Genomic DNA, 11,905 nt, shown 5'->3' with positions numbered 1-11,905 from the left:
ATGGGCAAGAGAGATAGACCTTCAAGCTGGAGTAGAAACAAATACCAAGCTTGAGTGATGAAGAACTCAGAGCAGGAGGATTTCAGAGCCCAGAGGAGGAGACATTGCAGGCAGATAGGTTCTCAAATACCAACTGGAATGTTTCTTTCCTTCTTTTTCCCCCCCTGGAAAACAGCTTTCATTGAGACCCCACCGGCAGCAGAGGCTTCCTGTTGTTACATGCCTTCTTCCTTGGCAATGTGGTCCTTTTTGAGTGGTCCCATGAATGCCTTCTTCTCCATGGTTTGGAAGTAGCCATGGCTGAACTTGGAGGTGGTGTCAATGAACTTGAGGTCAATCTTCTCCAGAGCCTGCTGTTTGGTCTGCACCAGCAAGGGCTTGTGGAAGGTGAACACTCGCTTCTTAGTTCCCACCACACAGCCTTTCAGCATGACAAAGTCATTGGTCACTTCACTGTAGTGGACAAAGCCACCCGGAGGGTTGATACCCTTGTCAGACAGGTCGTAGTTGGGGGAGGCATTGTTCTTGATCAGCTTGCCATCCTTGATGAGGTAAACCTGACCAATTTTATAGATCTCCTTGTCTATCTCCGTGCGGTGATGGTAGCCCTTTTGCCTAGCATGGGTGGCCACGGAGAAGACCACATGGGCAGGGTGCCACGCTCCAATACACGTAACCTTGCACAGCCCTGGGTGGGTCTTGTGGGGCAGCTTCTTGGTGTGCCAGTGACTGGTGACCCCTTTGTAGCCTTTACCCTTGGTTACCCCAATGACATCAGTCATCTCGTCCTGTCCTTCATCTGCTGCTCCAGCCTCTCTCGGACCCAGCCCAGCTTCTTGGTCATGGTGCCCCCATTCACCTGCATCTCCAAGAGGTGGGCCTTCTTCTGCCAGAGCGGGAGCAGGCGCATCTGGGTGTGGGCGATTATGTGGATGACCTAGCAGTACTTCTTCATACTGCTAAAGTCCTTGTCCAGCTGCTTCTTGCCCATGTCATCCTGCCATTTCTTGCAGTACTTGGGGAAGGCCTTCTTCTTAGATTTACACCAGTTCTTACAGAAGCGCCTTTTGCACTCATCACTAATATGCTCTGCAAAGACTGTCTGGAAGGTTGAGAGGCCTCGAGGAGTTTCTACGGAGCCCACAATGCCTACAAGCACCACAAGTGGTATCTCCACGATAATCATGACCTCCACACTTCCTTCTTGTTCACCTTGGATCCTGGTCTGTCCACTTCGTGCACAGTGTGGGTCATGCCACCCTCGTAGCCCTGAAAGGCTGTAAGGTGGATGGGATTGGAAGGGTCATCTCTGGGGAAGCTCTTCACCTTGCCTCAATGCCAGCTGCTGTGCTTCCAAGGCGAGAAGCCTAAAGACCCATGTCTGGGAGCAGAGAACTTCCTGTGAGATATGTCATCACCATGTCCCACTGGTCCTTTTTTTGTTTTTTAATCTTTCTTTTCTCTCTCTTTCTTTCTTTCTTTCTTTCTTTCTTTCTTTCTTTCTTTCTTTCTTTCTTTCTTTCTGTCTTTTTCTTTCTTTCGTACAGAGTCTCACTACATAGTTTGGATTCATAGTGATTCTCCTATCTCAGCCTCTCCAGTGTTGGGAGTACAAGTGTGCACCTCCACTCCCAGTTTTGGTGGCTGGGATGGCGTGCCCAGGGTTCCGGGGCCAGCATGGCATGTGCTACCGGGGAACAAACCCGGGTCCTTGCGCTTGCCAGGCAGGCATTTAGACTGCCATGCTATCTCCCCAGCCCTGGAATGTTTCTTGTGTGCCATGAGGCTCAAAGGGACAGCATGGAGAAGGCACAGTGAAGGGCACAGTGGGGTACGTATGGGAGGCAGGCGGGGAGCGATAGAGAGCTGGTGTCTGACAATGATGTGTTGGGGCTGGTGAGATGGCTCAGTGGTCTAAAGCACCTACTTAGAACAAGCTTAGCAAAGCATAGGGACCACCGTGGTTCAATCCTCCAGCACCACATGCCAGCCAGCCCCGCCCCCTGGTGGGCTGAGCTGGACACACACACACACACACACACACACACACACACACACAAATAAATAAAAAAAAATTAAAGAAAAGAAGGGTTCACTGACAATGATGTGTTGAGATAGGACACAGATTCTCTAGGACACAGAGCTAAGCATGGCAGCGAGTGCCAGGCTGATTAGGGGTTTGGAACAACCTTGCTGAAGGGCATGGGAGGTAGAGCACAGACTTCGGGCTTGTCTAGAGGCATCTTTCATGTTCTAGGGTATTTTCTTGACCACTCTTCCCTTTTCATTAAGAATTTTTTTGTTGAGCTAATTTTGTTGATTCATACACAATCACAGGAAATAACTGAGCAAGATGTCTGGCATTGTGTCCTTTGTCCCAAGTGGTAAGATTTTGCAAAATTATTCCTTTGTTACTTTTGATATGAAGGGTTAATATTATGATGGGTTGTTAAGTGTGCTGAAAGACAGGAGCCCAGGGAGCTCTGATGATGGTATATCTCCTTTCTATCCCCTTCCTTCTCTGCCTGAGTCAGGACTGTTTCATAGATACTATGGAACAAATTTGGAAGTCTTACAGAAACAACTCTCAAGTTCACCCTTATCAGCCTTTTATTTACCTTTTCACAGCAGACCAGGTTGGCCTTTGGGCATCGTGCTTGATGTGCCAATATACAGTGGGTATAGGCCAGACAATCAGCTGACCAACAAAACCTCAAGTTTTCCTTACATGATGTAGTGGCCATGTTAAGTACCTGCCTGGCAAGGAACTACATATCCCAGTATCCCATGCTAATCATGTGACTAGTTCTTACCAAAGCAAGGTGAGTAAAAGGATGCCCTGCCCCATCAGAATGGTGTGTTAAGTAGCAGGCAAGGGAGGTTCTCTTTTTCCCAGTCTGTTCTTTAGATAACACCAGGATGACCTCCAAGTCACAAGATTGTGGAGGAACCCTAAGACAGAAGAGACTGGTGTCTCAGAGCAACCACTGGAAGAAAGCTAGCCAGGGGAGCCATGGGTCAGGAACATGAGCTTCGAACAGTGTGCGAACATGAACATTTCAAATATACAAAACATGTAGAGAGCATAGCATGACAACTCAGTTTAGCCATCCATTGTTCATCTTCAAAAATTTAGCACTTTTTCTATCCCTCTCCCACTTTTTAAATTGTTTGTTGCAGATTTTTAAAGAAATTTCTAGTCATTGTATAACAAAGACAAACAAGAATCTAAACAACCTGTATTGTATTAAAGCAGCAGGAGGAGAGGCTGTTTGTCACAGTAGTTAGCAGGCCATAGAACCTAGCCATGGAACAGAGCATAAGCTGCCTATATTCCTAGGCTGTATGGTGTGCTGTGTCAGGGCTCAAGGTAGCCAGCATGCCAAGCCTTCCAGCCCTCTGAGGAGCCATTCGTCTGCTCTGGCCCAGCTGCTCTCAGTCACGCCTACCCAGCCACTCACACCTTCCCTGGCCCCTACGGCCCACTTCTTCCTTCCAGCCCAAGGCTGTGCAGAGGACAGGCAGATTGAAGGTGGGATGCAGAGCCAGGCATCTTGCAGGCTGTGCCCTTGGCTTGGGCTAGGCTGGGTTAGGTGTGGCAGAGCGAGGCTGTGCTGGAACAGGCAGTTAAAAGCAGGAGTGCGATCCAGAGGAGCCAAGCCTTCTGTACCTTTCAGCTTGGCCTGTGCTCAGGACCTTAATGCTCAGAGACAGGACGAAGTTCTGTGGTTAGGCTTTCCAATGGTTTTGGCTCCATTCAAAAAGTCCTGTGGTTGGAGGTGTTACTCAGTGATGGAGTGTGTGTGTGTGTGTGTGTGTGTGTGTGTGTGTACGCGTGCACATGCGCCTAATAGCATGAAGCCCTGGACTCAATCCCTGGCACTGCAAACAACAACAAAAACAAAATATTGTTGTGTACCAGTGTGTCAGCTGGATCCTGGCTTAGCCACTTGCCAGTTTCTTGACTTCCAAACAGGTTCCTTTAGCCCTCTGCATTCCAAGTTCCTTGAGTTGAAAACAAGCAGGGGATGACAACTTTATTGGGTCCTATGGAAACAAAAATCAATGCATGGAGAAAACCTGGTCCCCAGTGGGCTCTTGATGACGCATAGCCATTGCTATTTACCACTTTCTGCTGACAACAATGGCAAGTGGGGGCAGAGCAAGTGGGGCCCCATCCAGGGAGCAGATAAGGTCTCAGGATGCGGAGCCCCACCCTCTTGGGAGCTGTTTTCAGGGAAGGAGAAAAAGGGAATGAAGGGAACCACCAGGTCTGATTTTGCATGTCAGAGGAGTATGGGTGGGTGGAATCCTGTAATTCAGGGGCTCCTTCCTGGAAGGGGCTGAATTGGCTGCCTTTGACTCCCTCCCTTGGAGTCATATCACAGCTGTCAGGAAAAAACAGCTGCATGGTTTCCCTTCAACTTGGGGCCTCAGCCTGTGGAAAGCAGGACAAAATGTGAAAGAACACAGGAATTCCCAGGCAGGTTCTCCAGCCAGGAGCAGACTGGCCTCAAAAGCTAGCGTGAGACCTTGGACAAGTCGCTTTACCTCTTTGAGCTTTAGTTTCAGTGTGTTTTAAATGAGAATAATAACGTATACCTCACAAGGCTTTTGTGAGAAGAAAAGATAGTGTGTCTAAAGTGCTTTGCATAGTGCCTGGTACCCCGGAAGGCCTTAATATAAGGACCTTGGGAGTCACTCAGCCCTAAAGCTTAAAATGAAGCTGCTTTCTTCTCTCAAGAAACATCTGTGCACTGGAGGATGAGGCAGAAGGATTGCAAACTTGAGCACAGCCTGGGAAACTTAGCAGCCTTCTGAGACCTTATCTTAAGAAAAGAGCAGTGGCTGGGGATGTGCAAAGGTCCCGGGTTCAATTTCCATTACCATCAATTTTTTTTTTCTAAAAAAGAAACTTTTAAATAGTCCCCGTCTTCTGCATATTGAACCTCTGAATGGGCCACGCCCTTCTGCAGCCTCGGATACCACATCCATGTTGCTAGCTCCTCCCTTTCAGCTCCACTTTCCCTTCCCCAGTCTCTCCCACCCTGGGAATGGGCCTCTCTTCTCCAGCCTCCAAGCCATTCGATGGCTCTACTTTCAGAGTATGCAGTGTCCCACAGGGATGGATCCAGACTCCCTCTCCCATCCCCAAACCCATGGATGCCCAAATCCCTTGTGTAAATTGCTATAGTACTTTCATATAACTATCCCACCACCTCTGTACACTTTAAATTGTCTCTAGTTGATTTATCATACCTAATACAGTGTAAATGCTAGGTACAATTGTGCTTATGCTACATTGTTTTTTAAAAAGATTTTCTTTATTTTTATTTTTGGATTTTAAAAAAATCTCCTCTTGTTTGAATCCATAGGGACAGAACCATTGGACACAAAAGGCAGATTCTAACAGCTCTCCTGCTTTTTACCTCCACTGCTACTGCCACCACTACGTCACTGTCACCCTTTCTCTCCCCTGCTCTGCCAATAGCCCCTCCCCATGCTTCCTACCACCTGCCCTCAGTACTTCCACACCAGGTCTGCACATTGCGGACTTGATTTTTTTATTTTAATGTGGATTTTAGGCCCACATAAAAATTGCAAGAACCGTACAAGGACTTTCCATATACCCTGTGATCAGTTCCTTATGTCTACCTTTTCCTTCTTTGTCTATGTATATACTCATCTTTTGTACTTGGGGGTTCCACATTCATGAATTTAAGCAGTTGCAGGCTAGAAATTAAAAAAAAGTCTCTGTATTGAATATGTACAAAATTTTCTTATAGTATTCCCTAAACAGTACAGTATAGTCTAATAGCCATTTACATAGTGTTACATTAGGTACTGTAAGTTATCAAGACATGATTTAAAGTATGTGGGAAGGTGGATGAGGATTTACACAGATGCTGTGCCATTTTATATGAGGACCTAAGAATCATCAGAATTTGGTGTCCAAGAGGGTGTCCTCATGGAAACTGAGGGACAGCTGTATATATATTTTCACTAAAGCACAACAGTAGCTGCAGGCACGATGTCCCTTCCCTCCCAAGTGCCCCAGTGGAACATTCCTATAAACAAGAATGCTCTCTCATGTGGCCAGTGTATGATGACGTAAAACTACATGTCCAATACAGAACTATTAGATAATCTACAGAACTTATTCAAATTGCCTATTGTCCAAAATTAAAGTTTGGACCATGTACTGCATTTTGTGGTCATGACTTTGGCATTTCTGAGACACATAATTACATTATTTTCTGCAGCAGGTCCCTCAGTTTAGGCTTGTCTGAAATTTTCTCACACAGCGAGCTTATATTTTTAAATTTAGTTTTCCTTTTTGTAGTGCTGTGGATGGAACCCAACGCCTCATGCCTGCTAGGCAAGTACTCTACTGTGGTGATACACCCCCACCTCACAGCAAGCTTTTAAAGGGTGAAGGGGCTTTTACTCCCTCACTCCCAGTCTTGCATAGGCTCTCCGTTACTCCCAGGGAAAATGCAGCTTCCCCCAGCCTCTCCGCTGTGCAGTCTTGGCTCTTTCTACTCCAAAACTCTGTCCTGTCCCCTGTACTCTGGCCCTGGCATTCCTCTCTAGGGGTCATGGGAACTTTGCTGTCTCCTTGGCCTTATAAGATAAACCTGCTGTATTCCAGCCAAAGATGAAGTCACTTTTGTCCCAACCCACAAGTAGGCTTCTCTTTCCAGGACTATCTTCTGTAAGTCCCCCAATAAATTTTACTCGGAGCGATTCTACATCTGCCTGTTTCTCTTAGGTCAAGATGTGATAGCAGCTTGGGGTCCATTCTTATTCATTAGAACCTAGTTATTCTAGAGCAAAGGTCCCTGCCCACCTAGGACGCTGGGTGGGGCTTTTTATACTTAGGTTTCATTCACTGTCCACCGCAGGTAGAGAGAGAAGGGAAGTGCAGTTGTCCCAGTGGGCCATATGAGGCGCTGAGAACCAAGAGTAGGAAGTGGCATAGGCAGAAGACGTCTCCCTACACCCCTTCCCCTAATAGGGCGGGAGGGACATCTTAGACGGTCTCCCTTGGAAATGGCAAGCATGAGAGAATGGCTCCCCCAGTGGAGCCACAGGCTGTGTGCAGAGTAGAGCTGAGGTTTTCTGGTGGGGACCTTTGGGGTCAGTTGAGTTACAGCCAAGCGGTGGGGAGGAAGAGTCTCTGGGTGTTGGAATCAGCTCTTCCTTGCCTCATAGCTCACCACCAGACAACACAAAATGAAACTGTGGGTCCCCCACAATTCTGCTGCCTGTGCCAGCCTGTGTCCAAATCCCCACTGCTTCCACTGCCTCCTGTGCCTCCCACAGGACTTGGCATCCTTACCCTGGATCTAGTGCTTGGTGACACATCTCCTGTCTTGGCCCAGTGATCTCCTTGACAGCTCCGAGGTGCAGGTGCACAGAAGAAGAGAGCTCAGGGCTACAGGTGCTCAGTGTGAGCTGATGCCCAGGCGTAGGTTTGCTCCTATCCAAAGACATCCTCAGAGTCTCCGCAACACCCTGAATGAGGGTCCCAGAGCAAGGTGCAGCATGAGGCACTTCCTGCCTGAGCATTCTTTTCCTGGGGAAGCCATGCCCCAGCTGGTACCCATCAGCTGGGCTGCAGGGCAGGCAGCTTCAGACTCCCCTAGTGGCATCCCATCCCCACCCTGGGCTGGCTCAACACTGCTAATGAATTGTCCTACATGGCTTACCCAATTGTGGAAGAAGAAAGCTGCTCTGGGAATAATGGTCTCCAGGGATCCAGGGCTGTGTAGGAGGCAGCAGAGGCAGCTGTTTCACACCCTGTCACAGCGGAGACAGTGGTTTCCTTTGGGGGACTGCAAATGTGGCCTACTTCCTTATAACAAGAATGCTGCTTCAGCACTTGAGTAGAAGAGGCAGGTGAAGAGTGTGTTCTTTTCCACATGAGCAGGAAAAAGGTTCAGGCTGTGCTTTGCCGCACATATTGTTCCCATGCTTAAAACACTCCTGCTCAGCTTTTCCATCTGGAAAAATCCCCTTTGTACTTCGGAGACCAGCTGGAGGGACTCTCCCGAGCAGCCTTCTGCGACCTCTTTGTGCTGAGCTGCTCACACAGGGGTCAAAGTCAGAGCCTTTTGAGTTGCCGACTAGTTTGATTAGGCTGAGAAAGGATTAATCTGCTCCAAACATGGCTACGTCTCCAGCCCCTTTGAATGACACGCACTGGGTGTTCAGCAGTGCACTTGTTGACTGTATAAAATGGACAAGTAGACCCAACTTTCTGAGCCCATGTCTTTATCTGACAGCCAGGCTGTCACATTGTACAAAGATGTAAAATAACTTGCAGCTGGTAAACGACTAGTATATTTTCCTAATTTACTTTTCAGGATCAAAGTTAAATGACTGCACATGCATATGTACTTAGAGCAGTGAGTGTCTGACACACAGTAATTACCAAAGCATAGGAGCTAGTTTTTTATTATTGCTATTCCAATATTTTCTACCACCACCTTGAGGCTGGTCATACTACAGCACATAGTTCTTGTGCCACTCCTTCCCCTGAGATAGGCAGTCTCTGAGCACAGGCCTTCCTAGAATAGATGCTAATAAAATGCTAATGGAAGGATCACACTGAATGAGGAGGTCATTCTAAACCCAGTTTCAGTGGCCAGGACCAAGGTTGCAGATGTAAGGGAATCGGAAAGCCATTCCTATTGAAAAGCCATTGTCACCAGTGAGTAAGGTGTGTTATTGCAATCATCTCGCTCATGTGCAGACAATGTTCCGTAGTAGCAACGCTTTCATAACTGTAACCTCAGTTGTTTCACCTGGGTAAGTAATGCAGAAGTACAGTGCATCTTTTGGTTTTTAATTTTTGAAATTATTTTTAGTTTTCAAGCCTCCTCACCAACAGAAATATTCCTTGTTCACTTCTTGGAATCACACAGGGAACAGTTAAAAGTGATTCTTCAGTTTTCAGGGACAAAGTTTAAAAAAAAAATGTTACAAGCTGCCGTTGATTATTCTACTGCCTTCTTGAAAAAAATTCTTAATTTACCATCACATCAATAAGCAAACCATACAGAAAGACAAAGTTCTGAAAATCCAACAAAACTTAGAAATAGAAACGTAGGTATCACAGCAAAATTATCATGCAAAATACTGCTGTTACAAAAGAAAAGAAAAAAGCAAAAAGCAAGGAGCCAAAGTCCCAGAGCTCATTAGAGAAGACTTTTAAACAAAGTCAGAGATTTAGGATCAGAACTACAATGCTGTGTATAGGTTAAAAGGAGCAGATTAATTAAAAAGCACTCAACTTGTTCACCTTGGGAATATATTAGGCTTTCTCCAACTCCAGCAGAAGAAATCAAAATCTGTTGTTTTGGAATTAAAATTTTCCTTACCAACAGAAGGCAGGGGAAGAGTAAAGCAAGAAAATGTGGAATAAAAGGTTTAAATCTGAGCTTTACTACCCAGGAAAGTGGGATAGGCTGAAATTCTTCTGAGTCAGGATCATTACTTTGTAGGTTTGGCTTAAAACCAGGGGACTATATATGTCACTCATAAATATCAAGTGACCTACAGTAGTTGTGGTATGAAAAATATTCTTTAATGATTATAAATTCCTACTCTGAAAATTAGATCAGATGACACTGGGCAGTGTACTCAGTTATACAGTAGAAAGCTCCTTCCAGAAAGAACTTAGTGCACATTGAGGTTAGGAGGAGTGTGACATGTACCGAATGTGACAGAGTTCTTGGCACAGTTTTAATAAGGCTTCTACCTTACCCACCCCCATTGTAAGCAGTGGTCCTGAGGGGTCTCCAAGAGACTATCTCAGAAGGATACTTCTTGGAGACAGGTCAGGTCTGGATGTGTAACTCTTGAGCCTTTTCTTACCCACACCTCTCTTGTAGATATTGCTGACTCCTGTCACATGCAGGACATTGTACAAAGATTGGGCTTCTTGATATCTAGTCCATCCTCTTTTGCATTCTTTGTGCAATCTGGGACAAATTACTTCTCTGCTTTGAGCTTCAAATTCTACATCAACAAAAACTAAGGAATCCTATAGACTCAACAGGATTACTGTGATACTTACATGAAACACTAAATAGGGAGACAGCCGATTGGAACCAGTCATCCAATTCCAAGGACAGTGGAAAAATCTATACATGATGTAGACATTCTAAAAGCCTCAAAAAGTAATGAGTGAATAAATTAGCTGATTAAAGTCTAGTAAAAAATGAGAACCCAGAGAAGTAAGTCCAGTACTCAGAGATTCCGTTTACCCAAAAGCATTTAAAAATGCAGAAAAGACAGCTATAGCTTTGATGGATTTGGGGGAAAATTTAAGGACTAGAGTCTAACAGAAGTGGGGAGCGTGGTGAATACTTTTCTCTGGTCACTTTAACCTGCGATTCCAAAAGATAAGTCATAAGGAAATAATTTGTGTCATAGATTTTCAGATAAAGTAAAAGTTTGGAAATAAGTCAGAGGCGGAAAAACATCTGGGCATAAAGTTAAGAACTATGTCTGACTTCTCAGAAACCTCTCAAGCAAGAAGAGAATGGAGTCCGAGTGAAATATTGGAAATCTTAAAGAAAAAAAAAATCCCCACCCACCTAGAATTTTTAGCCTATGAAATTATTCTTCGACAGTGAAGGAGAAAGTGGGAACCGGGACCCATGGCCATGGCAGCGGCGCCGGAGCCCTGCGAGCCCGGGGAGGAGAAGGCAGGAAGGCATGATTAGACCATGTGGTACTAGTGTGGGAGGATTTGTCGCGGCGACGTTGGGGAGGTGGTTCCAGCGCAGGTGGAATTATGCAAAGGAGAGATGGGCAGAAATGGGATGAAAGATAAAATTCCTTATGAAAGCACCCACCTTGATCCTGAAGGGTAACAAACTAACAGCAGTGGCTGAGCAACTTGAACGCAGAAGACCAGAACACAGCTCCTTGAAGTCAGTGTGAACAACGCTGGGATCAACTATACAGCATTGTATATGTACAATTCCAAAGTCCCCAGCTAAGGAAATAAAGTGTGTGTGTACCAAAAAGAAGAAAGAAAGAAAGAAAGAAAGAAAGAAAGAAAGAAAGAAAGAAAGAAGTGAATGAGAAAGTAATAACTTTCTTAGACAAAGTGAAGATTGAGGTAATTTATTTCCAATAAGCCTGCGTTATAAGAAATGGTAAAGGTTCTTCAGACAGAAGGAAAATGATATAGGTCAGGAACTCAGACCTACATAAAGAAAAGAGCATTAGAGAATGAATAAGTGAAGGTGAAGTATAAATTGATTTTTCTTATTCCTAACTCATCTAATAAATAAAATTTTATTTTCTAAAATAATAATAACCACATATGTATGTATACATATGTGGAAAAGAAAGGAAGGAGGATTTAGGGATATTTGGTTATTTTATGATACTCTGCTCATGAGACATTATGTTGCTATTTGGAAATGGACTTGGACTAGGTAGAAATGGGTATTGCAAACTCTAGGGCAATTACTAAAAGAAATAAATGAAAAAGTATAATTAATACATTAAAGGAGAAATAGTAGAATCATGAAATGCTCAGTTATAAACAAAAGGTAAAGAGTGGAAGACTAAACTAGGAACAAAGAACAAGGGCAATAAATAGAAAATAATTTTAAAAAATGATATACAGTTCTATCAGTAATGACTTTAAGCATCAACAATTTCAAACCATTTAAAATGGGGGAAAGGAAAATGAAAATGTTTGAGTTGTCCTATGTTTATGGATCAAATCCCCAAGCTGAATGTAAGCAGTATCAGAAATGTACACTAATAAAAATATTTTTTAAAATTTCCCAAGACAGAAGTAAAAACCAATTAAAAGACAGAAATTGTTGGAGTATATAGAAATGAGACATAAATAAATCTTGTCTACAACAAAACC

The 11,905-nt window shown here is 44.7% G+C and overlaps 2 pseudogenes; one reads left to right on the top strand and one right to left on the bottom strand.

Annotated features, from left to right (window-relative positions):
- Window positions 1–215: 215 nt before the first annotated feature.
- On the bottom strand, window positions 216–2,744 carry LOC101591224 (annotated as a pseudogene).
- A 7,926-nt stretch (window positions 2,745–10,670) lies between these two features.
- The window catches only part of LOC101590821, a 115,577-nt pseudogene continuing 114,342 nt past the window's right edge, over window positions 10,671–11,905 (top strand).

Source organism: Octodon degus, unplaced genomic scaffold (genome assembly GCF_000260255.1).
Source record: "Octodon degus isolate 3935 unplaced genomic scaffold, OctDeg1.0 scaffold00212, whole genome shotgun sequence".
Classification (NCBI taxonomy): domain Eukaryota; kingdom Metazoa; phylum Chordata; class Mammalia; order Rodentia; family Octodontidae; genus Octodon; species Octodon degus.
The sequence above is the reverse complement of the archived record's forward strand: the minus strand, read 5'-3'. Positions and strand labels throughout refer to the sequence as shown.